Genomic DNA, 22,822 nt, shown 5'->3' with positions numbered 1-22,822 from the left:
CCAAGGCTTTTAAACGCCACCCGGCCGGGTGGCTTTTCTGCACAAAACCTCACCCGGTCGGGTGAGACCCTGTTTCACCCCATTTTTTTTCCTATTTTGCCTAAAACACTCAACAAACACGTACATATAGTAATTGGCTGGAAATAACCATTTTGAGCACAAAAACTTAACAATTAAGCATATCAACACACTAATCATGAGTCATGACACTAAAATACGAGTTTGTCACCCCTTAAAAGGCCTCATAAGAGAGAGGGTTATCCATCCTTATATAGAAGATATAGGATCATCACCAAGCCGATGTGGAACAAGATATTAGAATTTTAACAGTCCTCAAACCACCAAAGCTACTGAACTTGACAGCAACAATAACATAACGATAAATTGGAATTTCAAGTCCTCAAACCACCAAAGCATCAAAGCTACTATACACAGCATCCCCTGCTGTGCATTTTGACACAGCAGGGGATCCAAGTCCGAGTACTACTGCAAGAAACAACTAATTTAAACTAATATTTGAGTCATTTTTTCATTTCAAGAAGTTCTTTTATAGTTGAGTCATTTCTATATATGACACTTTTTCTCTACTACTTCATTCTCTCTTACTCCTTCCGTTCCATAGTAGTAGAGTCATTTTGTCATTTTGATACGTTCCATAGCAGTTGAATCATTTCATTTTTTTAGTAAAAGTCAATACATTTATTCTCACTTACTTTTCTTTCTTCATCTCTCAATCTTTGTCCTTTCGTACTTTATTCTTTCTTTACTTAATTCACTTAACACAATTTTATAATTTTCGTACCGAAAAGAAATGTCTCAACTACTATAGAATGGATGGAGTACTTTATTATTTCTATTTTTCTATTGTATTCTCTCTATTTTTTCTTTCTATTAAACAACATGCCCAATGTGACACAACTATGAAAGAAGTGGATGGAGTAATAGTTTTAAGGGATAAAATTGAAGTTAGTGTATAATTTGTGATTAAAGAAAACACTCTAAATTAGACATCTGTCTGTAACTCAATTCCCGGATATAATTAATCTTCTTTAAACACAGAAGTAGCTGAAATTTATTAAGTTCAGTCTCCCTTAAACTAGAACACAAAGGTCATAATTACAAAGTTAGAAGAAGGAAGGGAAACAACATATAATTGCAATTAGTAATGAAATCAAAGGATCAATTAGTTGTTCATATTTATATACCTTCTCCAAGTTGGGCATAAGATAGCTTAGTCCTTGCAATTCTGCTGGATAACTTGTAAAAGCTTCAATTGCTAGAGAGAGATTAATTACAATGAAACGCCTGAATTAGAGGAGAAGACTCCGAAAATAACACAAAAAGACAATTAGTGATTCAATAAACTCCAAATTAGTAGTTGAGGTCAACTAAAATAACCGTGTTGAATTTTGATATGAAGGAGATTTGGAAAGAGAGAGAAGACGACTTTGAAGTGAATTGGAAAAGACTAGGTAATGTCTTGTTATGTTTCTGATTTGACGACGAATTCTTGATTGAAATTCACTCTGTAATAATAGGCTATGCTGCTGCTGCTCGTCATATGCTCGATAAAAGGCCTGAACGTCCATTCTGCCATAGAAACTGCATAAGGTCAGCTTTCTACTTGGCAAATTCAACATTTCACTAGTATTATACTCTCTCTATATGTAATTTTAAGCTTACACTTGATCATTCAATAGTTGGATATGATTTGACCAATTACCAACAGTACTTATTTAAACTTAGGCATCATGTACCATATTTGCTTGAATCTTATATATAAGTTTGTGTAATTTACTGTTGTATTCATAATCATACCACGATTGTTCATACCAAAATTGTTAAACACACCAAATCAAGAACAAAAAAAAAGGATTCTTTACCTTCTCTGTGAATCGGAAGTAGTTTGATCAGACAACGCCAATTTAGCTTTCGATGAAGATCTTGTCCAAATCAATGGATTCTGAGATGGAAGAGAAGCCATCACAATCCTTCTCCACCTGTATTCCATCCAAATGACGTGAAACTTCCTTCATCGTTGGCCTGCTCTTACCATTCAAATGCAGACATCTTCGAGCAATCTCTGCCATCGCCTCGATTTCTTCCCTTCTCCCCTCTCTCAGCACCCTCGCGTCAATAATATCAAACAAATTATTCTCTTCCATCGAAAGAAGGAAGTGCATGGCCAGACCCCTTCCTTCCTCGACTCTAACAGCAGACACAGCTTTCTCCCCTGTCAGAAGCTCTACCAGCACCACTCCAAAACTGTAAACATCGCTCTTTTCTGTGAACTGGCTCGACTGGAAATACTCTGGGTCCAAGTACCCGAATGTCCCTACTACTCGCGTGGTCACGTGAGTTTGATCAATGGAAACTGACCTTGACGTTCCAAAATCTGAGATTTTAGCCTGGTTTTTCTCATCCAAGAGAATGTTTGTCGACTTGATGTCTCGGTGATAAATGGGAATAGACGCAGCAGAGTGTAAGTAAGCGAGTGCTCCGGCTATTTCTTTGGCAATTCTCACCCTCATTTCCCAAAATAAAGGGAAATCTTCGAGTGGATGATGGATGTGAGAGAAAAGAGTGCCGTTTGGGACGAACTCGTATACGAGACGAGGAACTTCGCTCTCCAGACAACACCCCAACAGCTTGACCACATTCCTATGATTGATCTGCGATACAATCACAACCTCGTTAATGAAGCCTTCCACGTCGTCGCCTTGGCTCACACTCTCCGACTTCTTCACTGCCACGATTGTTCCATCCTCCAGTATCCCTTTATACACGACGCCTTCACCGCCACGGCCAACTACTCGATTCTCATTATAATCATCAGTAGCTTTTGCCAACTCAACAGAACTGAACAGTCTGGTTTTCTCAATCCCATTCTCAATTGCAGCCAATTGTTGTTCCAACAAAACACCTCCATTTCTCTTGAAAAACATATGTTTTCGGCTGGCCTTGATAGCCTTGATTGCTTCTATGATAGCTTCCCCGAACCTCCATGCTGCAGCGAGAAAGATCAGCACACCGAGGAAAATCCCAACAACGATAACAGGAAATGTTGTTTTGTGATTCTCTTTTTGGTTCCTATTTATGCAATCATAATTATTCAATGATGGATCACTGCATTCATCAACAACTTCACATCCTTCAACTAAGTATGGATTTCCTTCATATCCAGAGTTGCAGAAACAGAACCTACTAGAAGATGTAAGATTATATTCAGATCCATCTAATGTTGAAGGATATTCGCAATCACCATTGGAGATACTTTCTCCACTTCCGAATTCCCACTCAAGCACCAAAGGCACGGATCGAAATTCTTGATCAAATGGATTCTGCATATCACTCACAACGCCTTTATACATCGTATAATCCTCATTGTCCAGCCAAACCTTGTCAACGGGAAATACATACCCGCAAAAGGTACTGTTGTTAGCTTGAATGCTTTCGTACGTGAACTCTACCTGTTGGGCTCGTCTTGGAATTGAGATTTGGCAGCAGTTCAGGCCGTTGCAACTGAAATCAGTAGTATTAGCATCACACATAGGCATGCACCCTCCAGCCGTTGTTTCATTAGCGCGCAACCACACTGAATTCTTGCAGCCTAGCACAGTCAGCGCGTTGTACTGTGCTGAGACTGTGAAGGGACTTTCTGTGAGCGATGTGGGTATAGCTTCCTGTCTTTGCCCTTCATAGCAGTTCATAGGCGACACGGGTAGATTCACTATAACCACTCCATACATGGAAATATTTACTACTTCCAAGTTAATGTTGCTCAAGAAGGCCCTTGAGGGATTTCCTGTGCAATTAAGTGTGAAGGAGGAGTTTCCACTGCAATCAGAGCCTATCCCAAATGGATACGGAATGGTGAGATTGCCACATTTCTCTTGGCAACCGGGCTTCGAGAGTGAAGCAGCTGCCGCCATTGTTGAGCTCAGAAATACGAATGAAATGACTCGGGCTATGAAGGGAAACACCATCGCTTCTTGCAATATGCCTGTGTATTCAAGTATACCTATATATACACCTATAGATATTATACTTTTATGGAAATGAAATACAGAAATTCAAAAAACAGAATTTCAAAAACATATTCAGATTAGAGAATGAAAGAAGAGGGAATATGCATATAAGTAGTTAACATACCTTTTTCTGGTAGTGTTATGAAGTGTCTTTCAAGAATTCTAACTGCTAACTATTTAAATTTTTAGTGCATATACTGTTTAACAGATTATGAATGTTGTAGAAAACACGAAGAGAAACTTTGGAAATCACATCCTACTATTGGCTGCCGATCTTACTGTTTATAATTAACACAAACTTTGAAAATCACATCCTTAGAAATAAGGCAACAACATTATTGTCTTTAATGATAAATACTGCACATAATTTGTTACGCACGTAAGTTCAAATTTATTGTCTTCTCCTCAGAAATGAAAAACACAAAAAAGTAAAACACACACACCCAAAAATCCAAATAGCTGCAAGATATAGAAAATCATTGGTTGCTTGCTCAACATGTCATAGTATTATTCCACAAGACTCATCCGACGACGAAGATTCAACAATTTCTGAGATGCAAGAGAAGCCATCAGAATCAATATCTTCAATAGGATCACAGATATTGCTTTGTATCTGGTTTTCAGGAATCTCTACTCTGATTCCTTCCAAGTGGTGCGAAACTTCCTTCATCGTTGGCCTGCCTTTCCCATTCAAATGCAGACATCTTTTAGCGATTTCAGCCATCGCCTCGATTTCCTCCTTTTTACCCTCTTTGAGCACCCTCGCATCAACAATATCGAATAACTGATCTTGCTCCATTGAATGCAGGAAATGCATGGCCAGACCCCTTACTTCCTCAACTCTAACAACCGATACAGCTTTCTCCCCCGTCAGGAGCTCAACCAGCACCACTCCAAAGCTGTAAACGTCGCTCTTTTCAGTGAAATGGCTCGACTGGAAGTATTCCGGATCCAAGTACCCGAACGTGCCTACCACTCGTGTGGTAACATGAGTTTGATCGAGAGAAATTGATCTTGATGTCCCAAAATCTGATATTTTCGCATGATATTTCTCATCCAAGAGTATGTTGGTTGACTTGATATCGCGGTGAAAAATGGGGACAGACGCGAAAGAGTGCAAGTAGGCAAGCGCCCCGGCCACTTGCTTGGCAATTCTCACCCTCATTTCCCATAATAAGGGGAAATCCTCATGTGGATGATGGATGTGAGAGAAAAGAGTACCGTTAGGGACGAACTCGTACACAAGACGAGGAACTTCACTTTCGAGACAACACCCCAACAACTTGACCACATTCCTGTGATTGATCTGTGATACAATCACAACCTCGTTAATAAAGTTTACCACATCACCTTGGTTCACCCTCTCCGACTTCTTCACTGCCACGATTCTTCCATCTTCCAACATCCCTTTATACACAACGCCTTCACCACCACGGCCAAGTACCCGATTCTCATTGTAATCATCGGTAGCTTTGGCCAACTCAACAGAACTAAACAATCTGGTTTTTTCAATACCATTCTCAATAGCAGCCAACTGTTGCTCCAACAAAATGCCTCCATTTCTCTTATAAAACATGTATCTTCGGCTAGCCTTTACTGTCTCTGTAATAGCTTTGCCAAACTTGCAAGCTGCAGTGGCCAAAATCAACCCACCAACCACACAGCCAAGAACAATGGATGGCGTTATAATGCTATCTTGAGATCCATTGTTGTTATAAAGCCCATCTGAATATTCACATCCATCAATTAGATATGGATTTCCTTCAAATCCTTCGCCACATGCGCAGTATGCTGTTGAAGATACGTACTCATATTTGTTATAATAAGATAAATATCGCTTCTGATATTGATAATAATCAAACAATGACCCACATTCAGAATAATCCAAGTCTGTGTGGTATTCAAAAGGATCGGTATTTTTTATCTTGCAACTACTTTCATCAAAGGACTGATATCCATATTCAGAAGGAGATGAGCAATTTAAATGGTAGTAGAACGATCTTTCATTACCATATTCCCACTCAAGTACCAATGGCACCAATCCAAACTCGTGATCGGATGGATTCGACAGGTCATCCACAAGGCCGCTATACCTTTTGTAATCCTCATTTTGCAACCATTTCTTGTCAACAGGAAATACATACCCACAGAAACTGCTGTTGCTGGTTTGAATACTTTGGTAAGTAAACTCAAACTCTTGGACTCGTCTTGGTATTGATTTCTGGCAGCAATTTACGCCATTGATCACGTCTGTGGAATTAGCATCATCACACATAGGCAAGCATCCTCCAACTTCCCTTCCATTATCATGAAGCCACACAGCAGTCTTGCAGCCTAGTACGACTAACGTGTTGTAGTGTGCTGAGACTGTGAATGGACTTCCTGTGAGTGATACAGGTAGAGATTCTCTTCGCCCTTCAGAGCAATTTATTGGAAACACGGGCAGATTCACTATGACCACACCGTAGATAGAAACATTTACTATTTCCAGGTTTATGCTGTTCAAGAATGGCACCATTCTTGTGGAGTTTCCTGCTGAATATTTGCATATAACTGCGAATGAGGGGTTTGCACTGCATTCGGAACCAATTCCAAACGGATAGGGAATGGTGACATTTCCACACGTTTCTGGACACCCGGGTTTCGACATGGAAATTGCAAGAGTTGGGGTTATGGCAAAGGATAGGGTGGAAAAGACCAGAACTACCAAGGCTAGCTTCATTGCTTTGCTGAAAAGAGTGGTGAATATGCAATCACCATGTTGGTATAATCATGGTGTTTTGAATCGTTTGAAATTCACTACATAATCAAATTAACAAGGAAACGAAGCAAATGACCGAAAACAGAGTAGACCACTTAAACGAGTGGTGTGTTTCAACAGCACCCTTGATCTGGTCGCCAACAAGAAAGTATTACAGAGATTTCTACTCAACCGAGAGGTGTGTCACAACTACACACCCGGCCAAGTGTGAAAAAGAACAAACGTGAATGTGGGTTACATTCACATATCTTTTGTGGTAGTTTTATGAAGTTAAGAACTCTAGCAGCTTAATATTGTTTGACAGATTGTGATTGTTGTAGAAAAGACAACTAGAGACTTTGGTCGTTTCGTCGCTCATTCATATTGTGTGCATATATATAATCAACAAAAACTTTGGAAATCACTTCCTTAGAAATAAGGTAAATGTTTTTATTGATAAACACAACACATAATACCTTAACTTACATTTTCTCTCACCAATTCAACACTTTAACCAATAACTCCTAAAATCTCGTGCCGGCTAAGAAATGTGTCATCTTAACCGGGACGGAGGAGTACTTTCTATGCTTATGTAAAAATTGAATTATTGATGATTTTAAGCTTCCACTATTTACATCGACTTGGGCCCAATCATAAAAATCCTAGCTTCGGCGTTCTTAGTGACTAAGCACAATATCTCTACGTGCCACAAAAATTCATAAAGCTTCTCAACTGTATGCCTCTTTACAAAAGTAAACACACCAAATTAAGAATAAAAAGGAATTATTCACGTTCTCGGTGAATTGGACATGGATTGATCAAACAACGGCATTTTTAAAATTTGTTGTTTTACATTTGATAAATAAATGGGCCAGATCCGAAATATCGAAGCCCAAATCTCATAACCCAAATGAAAATTATAGCAATAAAGCGCCAAATTATACTCTTTTTGCAGACACCGAGGCGGGCGCGAATTCCAGTTCTCTATCTATGTTTAGGAATGTCGATTTCAATCAGCTATATGCTTAATTTCCATCTCGATTCGTGAATCGGACGAATATTTGTCTCTGAGTGTTTACTGTTACATCAGATTACGAAGAAAAGAGCGTCAATATCTGGAAAACAGAAGCGGAACCAAAATAGGAAGGTTAGTAGCTGATTATTAGAGCATCCTCATCCGTGTTCTTAACTAAGAACATGGAAGTGGGCCTGAACCCATTTTGACTTCTTGTCATTTGTCATTAGCTAAGAGCACAACACCCACATCCGTGCTCTTAGCTAAGGGTGTCTCCAATGGCGGACGTCACGGTAGGACGTCGCCGACGTCCGACCGGACGTCCGCCGTAGTGGGTGGGAAGGGCGCCCACGCCCGTTCCGAGTGCCCGTCGGATGGCATCGCCCCTCGCATCGACATCCGACCGGACGTCCGCCACAGTGGCGAAGGTCGGACGTCCGCAATTTTTAAATTTTTTTTTTTAAAAAACTCTATAAATAGGGCTCCCCCAACTATGTATTTTTTTTTTCCGAATGATGTATGTTTTTTTTTAATGAAATATTCGTATTTCCCGTTCGTATTCGTGTCGAATTTTAATTCCATAAATTTTAATTTTAATTGTGAATTAATTTAATTGTGGAAAGGGCTAGTGGAAGTCCTAGTGCAGTGGGAAGGGCTAGTGATGTGGCAGTGGAATGGGAAGGGTTAGTGCTGACGTGGCAGACAGTTTTTGTGGGAATGGCTAGTGGAGGTCCTAGTGGGAGGGGTGCCACCGGAGACACCCTAAGGACAAGCTCAAGGGTCCCACCATTCTATTATTCAATTTAAAAACTCCAATTATTAAAAACATTTCTACATTATAAAAATACATTAAAAAATAAAAATTACATAATTAAAATCCTAAAAAATAAAAATTACATAATTAAAATACTAAAAAATAAAAATACATAATTAAAATCCTAGAAAATAAAAAAATACATAATTAAAATCCTACAAATTAAAAATTACACACGTGGAAGACTAGTCCTCTAACCCCAATTGCCTCTTGAGACCCCGGATCATTTGCTCATGTGTTGCAAGTTGATCCGGAGTCATCTTAGACGTATCGTTCAAATAGAGTTGACCCAAGAAGGTCCACAACGAGTTGTTCGGGGGTGGAGGAGACACAAAGGGAGCGGGAGCGAGAGCGGGGGCGGCTGGAGTCGGGGCGCGACGACGGGTAGCCGTCGCCTTCTTCCTTCCTTGCGGCCGACAGGAACTGCTCGGGCCAGCGTCGGGGCTACCCAAGTTAGTTCCGGCAAGCTAGGTAGCCACATCATCGGAGGCGCCGTCGGATAGGACTACCGACCTCGACCGTTTGCTAGAGGAGCCGGAGGAGGATGCTACTATGCCGCCCCCATACTTCGGATGTCGGCGCCCCTCCTGCCAACAATCGAGGTACTTGAAGGTATCATCTCCAAGCTTTGGTAGGTCGCCAAGGCAGCACTGATGATGTCGAGCTCGCTCGTGCTGCTCCCCGCCTCCCGCTCTTCCTGTTGGAAGTACCCTTGGAACTTACCGATTGCTAAGTTGCATCTGTAGACGCAATTGCGCACCATACTCTTATTGTGAGGGATGGTTCCCCCGACCGGGTTTCATTGTAAAGGCGAGTGATGCGCCACCAATACGTATCCCCGGTTTGGTTCGTGCCAACGTCCGGATCTTCGGAGACTGCAAAGTAGGCTTTGAACATCGCCATCATCTCACCCGGAGTGTACGGGGTGCGGGTGCCGCGAACAGGAGGAGTAGGAGTAGCAATAGAAGTAGGAGTAGGCTCCCTCCCGATCCGGGTTCGGGTGCCCACCTGAACCTGGAGGCGTTTTGGTCGTGCATCGGGTAAGGACGGTAGCCATCCGAAAATTGCGAACCTTGGGTTTGGGGAGGGCCGTAAATTGCGTTCCCGGACTAAATCCGGCCTCAGAGTCGAACCAATCGTGGTTCCAACCGCGATTGCCGGAGGGGTGATCGCTGGAGCCGGACATTGTGTAGTGTGGTGGGAATTTAGATGAGAGAGTATGAGGAAAAAAGATGAGAGAATGTAGATGATAATAAAATAGATGAGAATGTTATTTTTTTTTGTTGAAGTGGAGGTATTTATAGACGAAAATGTGAATTTGGGGGAAAAAATTCAAAAAATAAATTAAAAGTGGGGAGAAAACCGATATATTAATTTGGGAAGTGGAAAAATATTTTTTTTATTTAAAAACATTTTTTTTAATTAATTTCGCATTTAAAAAAAAATTTAAATAAGCCAACGGCATAGCCGTTGGCGAATAAGGCGACGCCACGTGTGCTGCTTAGCGGCACGGACGTGCTCTTAGCTAAGAGCAGCGCCGTGCCACTGGCACGGACGAACGAGCTCCATCAGCGGACGGACGAGCCGGTGCTCAGCGGCACGGACGGACGAGCAGGCGCCTCTTCACCGCTGCGGATGCTCTTATGCATATTTGCGTAGTGATTTTACTTTAGAAAATGTCATGTTTGGTGTAAAATGTAAATGCCTATAATTTTTGAGGAAATGCTTGTGCATTTTCAGGAAAAATAGAATACGAGTGGCTATGGTGCTATTGATAATATGGAATTTCAGGAGAAACTGAATTTGAGTGGAAATGGTGGTTTTGATAATTTGAGTGATGATCTAAGATTCTGTCTCGCATTAGCATTAAGGAAGCTGCGAGAATGAGTGTCCTCGGGCATAGATGGAGATATTTGTGGAGGTTGGTCTATGGAACTCTGAGATTTCATCCCCGAGATACTGCCACTTGTGAAATAATGACAAGTGAAGAATTTTGTTCATGGGTGAATGCTGTGGTGGACCTTCATCAAGGTCCATCGATTGAGGGCATGGTCATTAGTTTATGCAAAGGAAAAGAAGAGCTTTACCGAATAGATTTTCACCGATTAGATCTTGCACTTAATAACTGGGTGTGGTTTGCTGTGAAAAAGGAAGTTCAAAGGTTCGAGTTGAAAATTGATTTTCGCCATATTTATATTTTCCCAAATCATTACGCGTTAGAGGCATGTTTACTAGGGTTCAGCTCTCCTTTTTACCACCTGAGATCCCTTAAATTGATGAATGTCCATATCAATGATATGTCGGTTCAGTACTTCCTAAGCTCGTGTCCCAGTCTTGAGGAGTTGCACATAATAAATCTTGGTACACAAATATTATTATGGTTGATTATCCACCAAGATTGAGAGTTTTGTACATAAGCAAATGCATCTATATGACTAAGTTGGTGATATATGCTACGAGTCTTGTCTCATTGACATTTAGGGGAGAGGAGGACATTGTTAGTTTGAGGAGTGTTCCGAATCTTCGTGAGTTAACTATTGGTGGTGCTATCTGTGCTTCCTTTGTTCTAGAACCCAAGCACCACTCAAGCTATTCATCTCAGCTGGAAAAGCTCGTATTGGATTTTCGCTCGCGGATTAGAGTAAAAATTCATATCCTTATTCTTGTTCATATATTCCAATTAAAGTTGTTCATATGTAAGGATTGCCATTTTTCTGGCTACGTAACTTTTTTTCCCTCTCAGGGATACCGGAGACCAATTGTTGCTTCTCCCGATTTGCCCCCATTATGCTCCCTCAAACAGTTGAAAGTACAACTTCATACTGGCGCTAAACGTTACCTTCTGTTCTTCACATCGTTGATCAAGGCATCTCCACAACTAAGCAAGTTCACAATTGAGGTAAATTAAATCTGTAGTTTCTTTCTTGAATTATTGATTTTGTGTATGATTTGCTTTGCTTATTCTGTAAAAATTAAAGTGTCTGATGTGGTTTTTGTTTCTTTATCATGACCCTGACTTGCTTTTGTCTATTTTTATGCTACATTATATTTTTCGTAATTTGTTACGCTGTGTCATCTTGGTAGTTTTCATTCTATCGTAGTCTTTTCTCATATTTCTCTAAATCACATTGGTCTCGTTGATGTTGTGGTGCAATAGACATCTTGATGGTCAATGACTGTTCTTCAGCATGCTGTAGGTATTATAACACAAAACTAGTTAAAGAATCAATAAGTCTTAAACTTGATTGAGAAACCCATAATCATCATCATTTGAATGATCTCTTTATGTTATATTCCCATCTTGAGTGTATAATTATTGATATGGATGATGTCTAATCTTTGTGTGTTGATTTCATTTTTGTCACAGGTGGAGTACGCTCCATTTATGGTATTCCATATCGATTTTATCTTTACAATATCACTATAGTCTAGTTTGTTATTTTCTTTTGAAAAAATAATTCTCCTTCTTCAAACCCAAGTGAGTAAATCTACTGCTCGTCATCATGACAGAGAGACATTAAGTTGCTGTTGCCTGTTATAAGTGCTGCCAATGCTGTGAAATTCGTGCATAGTAATCTCAAGGTGGTTGAAATGGACGGGTGATGCTGTTGGAACTGATCAAGATTGGTCCATCGATTATAAAGGTTGTCATTGCTACTAAGTCTGATCGCTACAATTTACAGTTAAGGAGATTGAGGAAACCACACAAAATGAAGCAAAAGAGATTGCCGGACATCTTGTGTCCAACTTTCCGGAACAAACTGATGCCATTGTGACATGATAATCTGCTATAATCGAAATTACCAAATGTTAGTTTCTAATTTACCATGGATTATGCAGCTCTTTCATACGTGGGTATTTACTATGGAATGTTTGGTTTTGGAGGAAAAAATGACTGATTTAGTATCGTGGGTATTTTTAATCTTTTTTTTCTGTGTGAATATACTTTTGATGCCGATTTTCTTTGTTCGGTTATTGCAACATTAGTATACAACATGTTTGTGTTATTTTGCCTTTGAAAATAAAGTCATGTTTGGTGTAATATCTAAATGCCTATATTTTTGTGGTATTGCATATGCGTTTTCATGAAAACAGGATTCGAGTTGTTACGATGGTGTGAATAATATGGATGATGCACTAATTAACATATTTGTGTTGTGATTAACTGGTTATGTATAGTTAAAAGTCATACTTGGTGTAACTGATTATTAGGGGTAGTATTTATGATTATGCACATTTGCCTAGGCAACCGGGCTTCGAGAGTGAAGCAGTTTTCGCCACCATTCATTCTTGCAATATGCCTATTTCTTCAAGTATACATTCACCTATATGAGCAATAGACATTGTAGAGAGATCTTTGATTACCAAGTTCCCACTCAAGTACCAACGGCACAAATCCAAATTCACGATCAAATGGACTCGACAGATCATCCACAAGGCCTTTATGCCTTTTGTAATCCTGCAACCATTTCTTGTCAACAGGAAAAACATACTCACAGAAACTGCAATTGCTGGCAAGAATACTTTGGTAAGTAAACTCAAACTCTTGGACTAGTCTTGGAACTGATTTTTGGCTGAAACACATACCTAAGCATCCTCCTCGGGTTTCATTATCATGTGCAGTCTTGCAGCCTAGTACAACTAATGTGTTGTAGTGTGCTGAGACTATGAATGAGTGATACAGACAAATTCACGTTAACCACACCGTAGAGAGAAACGTTCACTACTTCCAAGTTTAACCTGCTCAAAAATGGCACCATTCTTGAGGAGTTTGCTGTTAAATTTTTGCGAATAATATCGAATGAGGAGTTTGCACTGCATTCGGAACCATTTCCAAAAGGATAGGGAACAGTGACATTTCCACACTTTTCTGGACGACCGGGCTTCGACATGGAACTTGCACGAATTGGGGATATGGTAAAGCATAGGGTGGAAAAGACCAGAATTACCAAGACTAGCTCCATTTCTTGCTGGAAAAAGTGGTAAATATGCAATCACAGTGTTAATACAGTTATAGGAATAAGAGTGATTGATTGTGTTTTGAATCATTTCAAGTTCACTAACAAGCAAATGACCAAAAACAGAGTTTCAAGAAACAAGAAAAGTTAAATCCCCACACCTTGATTAGGGGTCATGGACTTTTATCCCAATACACGTTACTTGTTTGTTTTACTTTGGTCATTTCGTCGCTCATTGATACTGTGTGCATATATATAATCAACAAAAACTTAGGAAATCACTTTCTTAGAAATAAGGTAAATGTTTTTATTGATAAACACTACACGTAATTTGTTACACATAAGTTAAACTGTGTATTAAACAAACAGAGAAAAGTAAAACACACACACATGCAAGATAAAGAAAATCATTGGTTACTTGCTCAAAATGGATTACCACCTTAACTTGTCATGGGAATAGTCTTCAAGACTCATCAGACGACGAAGATTCAACGGCTTCTGCGATGGAAGAGAGGCCATCAGAGTCCACATCTTCAGTAGGATCACAGCCACTGCTTTGTATCTGGTTTTCAGGAATCTCTACTTTGATTCCTTCCAAGTGGTGCGAAACATCCTTCATCGTTGGCCTGCCTTTCCCATTCAAATGCAGACATCTTTTAGCGATTTCAGCCATCGCCTCGATTTCCTCCCTTTTACCCTCTTTGAGCACTCTTGCATCAACAATGTCGAATAACTGGTCTTGCTCCATGGAATGCAGGAAATGCATGGCCAGACCCCGTCCTTCTTCAACTCTAACAGCCGATATTGCCTTCTCTCCAGTTAGAAGCTCAACCAACACCACACCAAAATTGTAAACATCGCTCTTTTCTGTGAACTGGCTTGACTGGAAGTACTCAGGATCCAAGTACCCAAACGTGCCTACCACTCGTGTGGTCACATGAGTTTGATCGAGAGAAATTGATCTTGATGTCCCGAAATCTGATATTTTGGCTTGATATTTCTCATCCAAGAGTATGTTGGTTGACTTGATATCACGGTGATAGATAGGAACAGATGCTGCAGAGTGCAAGTAGGCGAGAGCTCCAGCCACTTGCTTGGCAATTCTCACCCTCATTTCCCAGAATAAAGGGAAATCTTCATGTGGATGATGGATGTGAGAGAAAAGGGTGCCATTGGGGATGAACTCGTAGACAAGACGAGGAACTTCACTTCCAGGCAACATCCCAACAACTTGACCACATTTCTATGGTTTATCTGTGATACAATCACAACCTCGTTAATGAAGTCTACCACATCACCTTGGTTCATCCTCTCCGATTTTTTCACTGCCACTATTCTTCCATCTTCCAACATCCCTTTATAAACATCCCCTTCACCACCACGGCCAAGTACTCGATTCTCATTGTAGTCATCAGTAGCCTTTGCCAACTCGATGGAAGTAAACAATCTGGTTTTCTCAATGTCATTCTCAAGAGCAACCAACTGTTGCTCCAACAAAATGCCTCCATTTCTCTTAAAAAACATGTGTTTTCGGCTAGCCTTGATAGCCATAACTGTCACTGTAATAGCTCTGCCAAACTTCCAAGCTGCAGTGAGAAAAATCAACCCACCAACAACACTGCCAATAACAATGAATATTATTTTTATGATGGACAGAGATCTTTTACTAGTATGGTAAAAAGGAGAACCATAAGGATCACGACGAGGACATCCATCACGTATATAAGGATTTCCTTCATATCCTCCACATGTGCAGTATTTTGTTGAAGATTGATATAAACTGTATCCAGAATAACCCAAGTATGTTTCGTATTCATAAGGATCACGAGAACATCGTCCATAATCAGAATACGGAGATGAGCAATAACCATCTTGATTACCAAATTCCCACTCAAGTACCAATGGCGCAAATCTTAACTCGCGATCAAATGGATTCTCATTTTCCCACCAATCAGTGTCAACAAGATAAACATACCCACAGAAACTGCCATTGCTGGGTTGAATACTTTGGTAAGTAAACTCAAACTCTTGGCCTCGTCTTGGAATTGGTGTTTGGCAGTGTTGGAAGGAAGATTCCCACAAATCAAGAATTGATCTACTGCAATCAAGGATTGATATTGTAATTAGTATTTTATTTTAATACCTTGTATAGAATATTAGGTTAGCATGATTAGAGCTTACCATATATGTCGGATGGTCTCCTAGCCTATAAAGAGGCGTGTAATTCTTCTCCAAAGATTAACCTAATATGATGAATATCATTCCAGAAACCAAATAGTCTTTTAACATGGCTTTAGAGCAGGCAAAAAATTAGGCTCAGAAACATCATCATCGCCCTACCAAAACCAAAAGAACCAAAATCAAGTGAGAAAACCGACCCAAAATGGATGACGAAAAACCAAGCACAGAATCATCATATAGCAAGATAAGATCGAGTAAGAATGTAACAGTTGCATTCAAACTCAACGGAAGGAATTACCCGATGTGGTCACGACTGATGAAGGTCGCAATCGGGAGTAGGGGAGGCTACTCCCACATCACCGGGAAACCAGAACCACCACTGCCGGGGAGCGAGAAGTACGAAGAATGGGAGAAGACAATCTGATTGTCTTCTCCTGGATCGTGGACAACATCGAAACGGACATTATCGCCGACTTTGCCCACCATCAATCATCGAAAGCCATATGGGACAGCCTTGCCATCACGTACGAAAGCGAGGCAGATCTCTACCTCTTGTATGAACTGGAGGAAAAAGTAGGGGCGATTAAACAAGGAGACATGGATCTGGAGACTTACTATCGGCAAATTCACGGACTATGGATTAATGTCGATCGGTGCCAAAAACAGCCAATTGACTGCTGTGATAAAGGGGTCAGCCAATATCGGACCCATTCCAATACCAAAAGGCTGCTCAAGTTCCTGTCGGGACTTAATGGAGAGTACGAGAGCATCAAACGGGACATCCTCAAGGAGGTTCCGATTCCCTCAGTGGAGACCGCCTACAGCTTGGTCAAGAAGGAGGCAGCAAGGAGGAAGATCATGCCACCAACACCCTTGAGCCCGGCCGTCGACGGTCACGGCAGTGCTGACTCTTCATCGGGAGGAATTGGGCATGGTTTCGCAGTGCTAGGGCAGCGGCAGCCTCAGCGAAGCGGAACCCCACGATCAACAGCCACACACCGCCCGGGAAACAAGCCGGCGGACAAGTCAAAATTGTGGTGTTCCCACTGTGGGATGCAGAAGCACACACGAGAGACGTGTTTTCAGCTTCTTGGATACCCGGAGTGGTGGGAGGAACGACAAACAGCCAAAGCCAAGATGGTGGTCGGAATCCCCACCGGAAATGAGGCTGCAAATTCCCGACAACCGGCCACTGGAGGGGGAAATCGGGAGATGGCGAATGGACGGGGAAGGCAGGGGAGTGCAGCGCCGGAAGTTTCCGGCGGAGGCGGGAGCGGCGGCGGAGTCGTCGGAGCGGGACACTTCGCGGAGAGGACAGATCTGAGGGGAGGCGGCGCTCAAATGAGTGGAGGTAAAGGGTTGGGAACTCACGTTCCTAATCCTAAATTTACTTTGGATTATTTGCAATCTGACCCCCCAGGAAACCTTTTATTACGCCAGAAACCCCACCCCTTGCATATGAGCCCTTTAATTTCACATAATTCAAATGATATATCCCATTTTGTTGATTATTATGAAAACCCCCCTGATACTTCCAAAATTGAGCAGAATAGTCCCATGATCCTTAAAAATCGTTTCGAGCCTTTAAATATTTCCGCTGCATATACTGTAAAGGGTTATGAAAATGACAAGAAAGGATGGATTTTTGACTGTGGAGCTACAGATACCATGACACCCAATAAAGATGATTTTGTTAGTTTTAGTGATATTACTAAGACCTATATTCAGACTGCAAGTGGGGAACTTATTACTGTCGCCGGGGCTGGAACTATTGAAATATCCCCAACATTGAGATTGTCTAATTGTCTTTATGTTCCAACGTTATCTCAGAGATTGATGTCTATAAGTCATGTGACGAAAGAATTGAATTGTACTCTGCTGATGCATCCCGACTTTTGTATTCTGCAGGATATTCGGACGAGGAGGATACTTGGGCGTGGCACTGAGAACCAAGGACTCTACTACGTGGATGAGATAGCTCAACAAGGCAGTGTGATGTTGGCTCACGGATCCACAAAACGGGAAATTTGGCTCTGGCACCAACGACTAGGACACCCTTCCCCTGGTTATTTCAATTTATTGTTTCCTAAACTTTCTATCCCGAATGATTTTTCTTGTGAGACTTGTGTTTTGGCCAAAAGCCACAGACAATCGTTTAAATCTACAAATACTCGTATGGATTCTATTTTTTCCCTTGTTCATGCTGATGTGTGGGGTCCTGCACCTGTTGTGGGTGGGAACGGCTTTAGATATTTTGTGATATTTGTAGATGATTGCTCTCGAATGACATGGGTATATTTTTTGAAACATAAATCAGAGGTATTTGATAAGTTTATCCTTTTCTTCACTCTAGTCCAAACCCAATACCAAACCACCATAAAAACCTTACGATCTGATAATGGAAGAGAATTTGTGAACCAAAAAATGATAGACTTTTTTACAGAAAAAGGCCTTCTTCATCAGACCACTTGCCCATATACACCTGAACAAAACGGGGTGGCCGAAAGAAAAAATAGGACCATCCTTGAAATGACCCGAGCCTTGATAATTGAATCCAAAGTTCCAAGCTCATTCTGGCAAGAAGCTATTGCCACCTCCATCTATCTTATAAACAGACTACCTACAAAAATCCTAAACAAAAAAACCCCTCTCGATACCTTATCCAAATTCACCAAAATCCCTAACCATCTCAACCTTCAACCCAAGGTCTTTGGATGTACTGTGTATGTTCATATCCCGAAACATGAACGATCTAAGTTTTCACCTTGTGCTACCAAATGTGTCTTTGTGGGGTATGGGCTAAACCAAAAGGGATATAGATGCTATGACCCGATCACCAGAAAAATAACAACCACAATGAACTGCAATTTTTTGGAAACTGAATTCTACTACCATACCCACGTTAGTAGTCAGGGGGAGAGTGAATCAGGCCAAACTGAGGACTATCTAAGTTGGTTTATGTCTCGGCCAAATTTCCCCAATGAGGACTCAACATAACCAATTAGCACTACCGCCGAGCATGTCACTTCCACAGCAGAGTCGCCTCAACCGCCCCTAAGTATTCCTCCTCAACCGGTATCCGAGGTAATTCCTGATGACCCTGCAGAAGTTATTATTCTTACTGATCATGTTGTCACAGAGACTACTGCAATAGATGAAAGTACGGGTCGGTATCTCCTTCCTTTTAGGAGCACTCGAGGAGTTCCACCGAAACGATACTCCCCAGAGAAGATCGGAAAGAAAAGTCAATATGGAGTAGCCAATTTCGTGAAGGGGAACTTGACCAAGATGGCAAAAGCTTTTGAGGCTGCCCTCTATGAGGAAGAGGAAATTCCTTACACTGCTGAGGAAGCTTGGAAAGTCAAACACTGGAGAGATGCAATGTTAGTCGAGATGGATGCCCTCTTGAAGAATAAAACTTGGGAAGTCAGCAAACTACCCAAAGGAGCTACAACAGTGGGATGTAGATGGGTGTTCACCATCAAAAGGAGACCCGATGGATCGATTGATCGTTACAAGGCCAGATTGGTAGCAAAAGGGTATACCCAAACTTATGGTGTCGACTATGCTGAAACTTTTTCACCTGTCGCCAAGATCAATACAGTAAGGGTACTATTCTCAATTGCAGCTAATAGGGACTGGCCATTACATCAGTTTGATGTAACCAATGCCTTCTTACATGGAGAATTGACTAAGCCCGTTTATATGGAGCCTCCACCGGGATTTACTGGAGACTTTCAGAATGGAGATGTATGTAAACTGAAGAAGACATTATATGGTCTGAAACAATCTCCCAGAGCTTGGTTTGGGAGATTCACTGAAGTGATGAAGAAATATGAGTATCGTCAGAGCAATTCAGATCACACTCTCTTTCTCAAGAAAAGGAATGGTAAGATAACATGTCTTATTATTTATGTAGATGATATGATCATTACTGGGGATGACGAGGAGGAGATCAGCCGTTTGAGACAGAATCTGTTCAAGGAATTTGAAATGAAAGATCTGGGGTCACTAAAGTACTTCTTGGGGATAGAGGTACTGAGATCAAAGCAGAGGATTTTTATTAACCAAAGGAAGTACGTACTTGACATACTTGCAGAAACTGGGATGATAGATTGCAAACCAGCAGACACTCCGATGGTTCAAAATCATGGATTGCAGATCCGTGAAGGAGCTAAACGTGCCGATCGAGGAAGATACCAACGATTAGTGGGAAAACTGATTTATCTATCTCATACTAGGCCAGACCTTGCCTATGTCGTGGGAGTAGTAAGTCAGTTCATGCATGCACCTCAAGAAGATCATTGGGAGGCAGTCTTGAGAATAGTGAGATACTTGAAGGGAACAGTAGGACATGGAGTCTTATTCAAGAAACATGGGCATTTGGAGATACATGGGTACACTGATGCAGATTGGGCAGGAAACCCGAATGACAGAAAGTCCACAGCAGGATACTTTACCTTTGTAGGAGGCAATCTAGTAACGTGGAGAAGTAAGAAGTAGAAAGTGGTAGCACTTTCAAGTGCTGAAGCAGAATTTCGAGGGATAAAGAGTGGACTGACAGAAATATTGTGGCTTAAGAGACTCATGACAGAGCTGGATCTCAAATCACCTCGGCCGTGTCGACTTTTGTGTGATAATAAAGCAGCTATCAGCATCTCGGAGAACCCAGTGCAACATGATCGAACCAAGCATGTGGAGGTCGATCGACATTTCATAAAGGATACACTTGAGGCAAAAATCGTGGAGTTACCCTATGTCAAGTCAGAAGATCAATTGGCAGACATCTTGACAAAGGCCGTGAATTCTCAATCTTTTCGACAAGTATTGGACAAGTTAAGCATCGGCAACCCCGTTACTTAACTTGAGGGAGAGTGTTGGAAGGAAGATTCCCACAAATCAAGAATTGATCTCCTGCAATCAAGGATTGATATTGTAATTAGTATTTTATTTTAATACCTTGTATAGAATATTAGGTTAGCATGATTAGAGCTTACCATATATGCCGGATGGTCTCCTAGCCTATAAAGAGGCGTGTAATTCTTCTCCAAAGATTAACCTAATATGATGAATATCATTCCAGAAACCAAATAGTCTTTTAACAGGCAGCAATTTACGCCATTGCAACTGGTCACATTTGTAGCATTAGCATCATCACACATAGCCAAGCATCCTCCAACAAGCGTTCCATTATCATGAAACCACACAGCAGTGTTGCAGCCTAGTACAACAAACTTGTTGGATGGTGAGACTGTGAACGGACTTCCTTTGAGTGATGTAGGCAGAGATTCTCTTCTTTGCCCTCCAGAGCAGTTCATAAGCGACACGGGCAGACTCACTATAACCACACCACAGAGTGAAACCATCCATACTTCCAAGTTTATGTTGCTCAAGAATGGCACCATGTTTCCTGTTGAATTTTTGCAAATAACTGTGAATGAGGAGTTTGCACTGCATTCGGAACCAATTCCAAAAGGATATGGAATGGTGATATTTCCACACTTTTCTGGACAACCCGGCCTTGACATGGAACTTGCAAGAGTTGGGGCTATGGCAAAGCACAGGGTGGAAAACACCAGAATTACAAAGGCTAGCTCCATTGCTTGCTGGAAAAAGTGGTGAACATGAAATCATCGTGTTAATACAATTATAAAAAGAAGTGTGATTGGTACATAATCACTTTTTTATGAATCATGTCAACTTCACTACATAAATCAAATTAACAACGAAAGGACCCAAAAACGGAGTTTCAAGAAACAATAAAAGCCTTCAATATGTTTTCTATTTTAGGCCATCCCACTAAGATTATCTTCTTTAAACACAAAAGGTGATTAAATCCAGTGGATCACACTTCTTTAAACACCAAAACACAACCTTCTTAATATAAGTAAATGATGAGCCATTTTTGTTGGGACAAAAGTAAGCATGAGATATATAGTTTTGGACCATAATTGCTAAGTTAGAACAATGAACAGAAACACACAAAGTTGTGATATCCAAGGATCAATTGTTTACATACCTTCTTCTACCAAGGCACCAAATAGCTTCAATTTTAATAGAGAGAGAGTAGAGATAGTAATGGTAGTAATGAAAGGTTTTAGTTATAGCTGCTCTATAATATTAGATGAATAGTAGACATGTCAAAAATAGCACAAAAAAGTTGAATAGTCTTTTAATAAACTCAATAGTCTCATTCCTCCAACTTTATTTGCCAATGACATTTGAAAAGTTGAGGGGAGACCACTATTTGACGACTCAACAATTACGTGTTCCCTTCAATTACGTTTGTCATTTCAATTCATATGCTATTAACAATTTCGTGCAATTTTTATTATAAATGATAAATAGACACATTTTGCATTGATATTTTTATTATATAATTAAAACTTTTAAACATAGTAATTTCTAGAAAAACACATATTTTAATATAAAATTTAATAAAATACAAGAGATAGAAGAAAAAAATGTGTTAATGAAAAATGGGTCATACCTCATATTGAGAAAAACTTTTCTAAAATAAAGTGTTTCTATAGTATAGGAAACAACCAAAAGGTAAAAGAGTTTCTACTTTTATAAACATAGGAAATATATAAAAATAAACCGAAATTCTATTAATTTTTTCCTGCCAATTTTTTTTATACCTCCTTCCGTTTCAAAGAAGATGACCCATTTCTTGGATAATAGTATGAGATTTTATGTAGTTTTATTTTATATCTTAAAATACAAAGAATAAAGTGAAAGGGGAATAAAATAGACATAATTGTGTTTTTCATTTTTAGTAATGCATTACCAGGGACAAACAAACTACAAAGAAAAGTGGTTTGGTGGGACGGAGAGAGTGTCAGAGTATGTACTACCCCTTTTAAAACATACCCCCTCCGTCCCATTGAAGATTATTCATTTTTTTTTTGTTTGTCCCAACTAAGATGACTCATTAAAAAATAAAACACTTTTATTCTCGACTTTATTCTCTCTCCATTTTATACTCAAAATAAAATTGCATAGATTCTCATGCCGCCCAAGAAAATGGTCATCTTACTTGGGAAGGAGGGAGTATGATATATCAAACTCAATCGGGGCTATTAA

At 40.4% G+C, this 22,822-nt stretch overlaps 1 long non-coding RNA gene and 3 pseudogenes across 2 annotated transcripts; 1 reads left to right on the top strand and 3 right to left on the bottom strand.

The window, feature by feature from the left end:
• The first annotated feature begins 1,050 nt into the window (after nt 1-1,050).
• LOC125208880 (uncharacterized) lies at nt 1,051-1,815 on the top strand. Its single transcript, XR_007174257.2, has 2 exons — nt 1,051-1,472; nt 1,539-1,815. It is a non-coding gene; the product is annotated as an uncharacterized LOC125208880 (long non-coding RNA).
• A 72-nt stretch (nt 1,816-1,887) lies between these two features.
• On the bottom strand, nt 1,888-3,998 carry LOC125210054 (wall-associated receptor kinase-like 2 pseudogene; annotated as a pseudogene).
• A 529-nt stretch (nt 3,999-4,527) lies between these two features.
• On the bottom strand, nt 4,528-13,549 carry LOC125210053 (wall-associated receptor kinase-like 1 pseudogene; annotated as a pseudogene).
• Nucleotides 13,550-13,814: 265 nt separating this feature from the next.
• On the bottom strand, nt 13,815-21,884 carry LOC125215133 (wall-associated receptor kinase-like 2; annotated as a pseudogene). Its single transcript, XR_016136191.1, has 3 exons — nt 21,756-21,884; nt 20,846-21,342; nt 13,815-15,614 (listed from the first exon to the last, which is right to left on the bottom strand). The product of XR_016136191.1 is annotated as a wall-associated receptor kinase-like 2 (transcript).
• Between the last annotated feature and the right edge of the window lie 938 nt (nt 21,885-22,822).

Source organism: Salvia hispanica, chromosome 3 (genome assembly GCF_029641045.1).
Source record: "Salvia hispanica isolate PSC_SH4W2 chromosome 3, Shi_PSC_v1, whole genome shotgun sequence".
Lineage (NCBI taxonomy): Eukaryota > Viridiplantae > Streptophyta > Magnoliopsida > Lamiales > Lamiaceae > Salvia > Salvia hispanica.
This window is presented reverse-complemented; position numbering and strand designations above follow the sequence as displayed.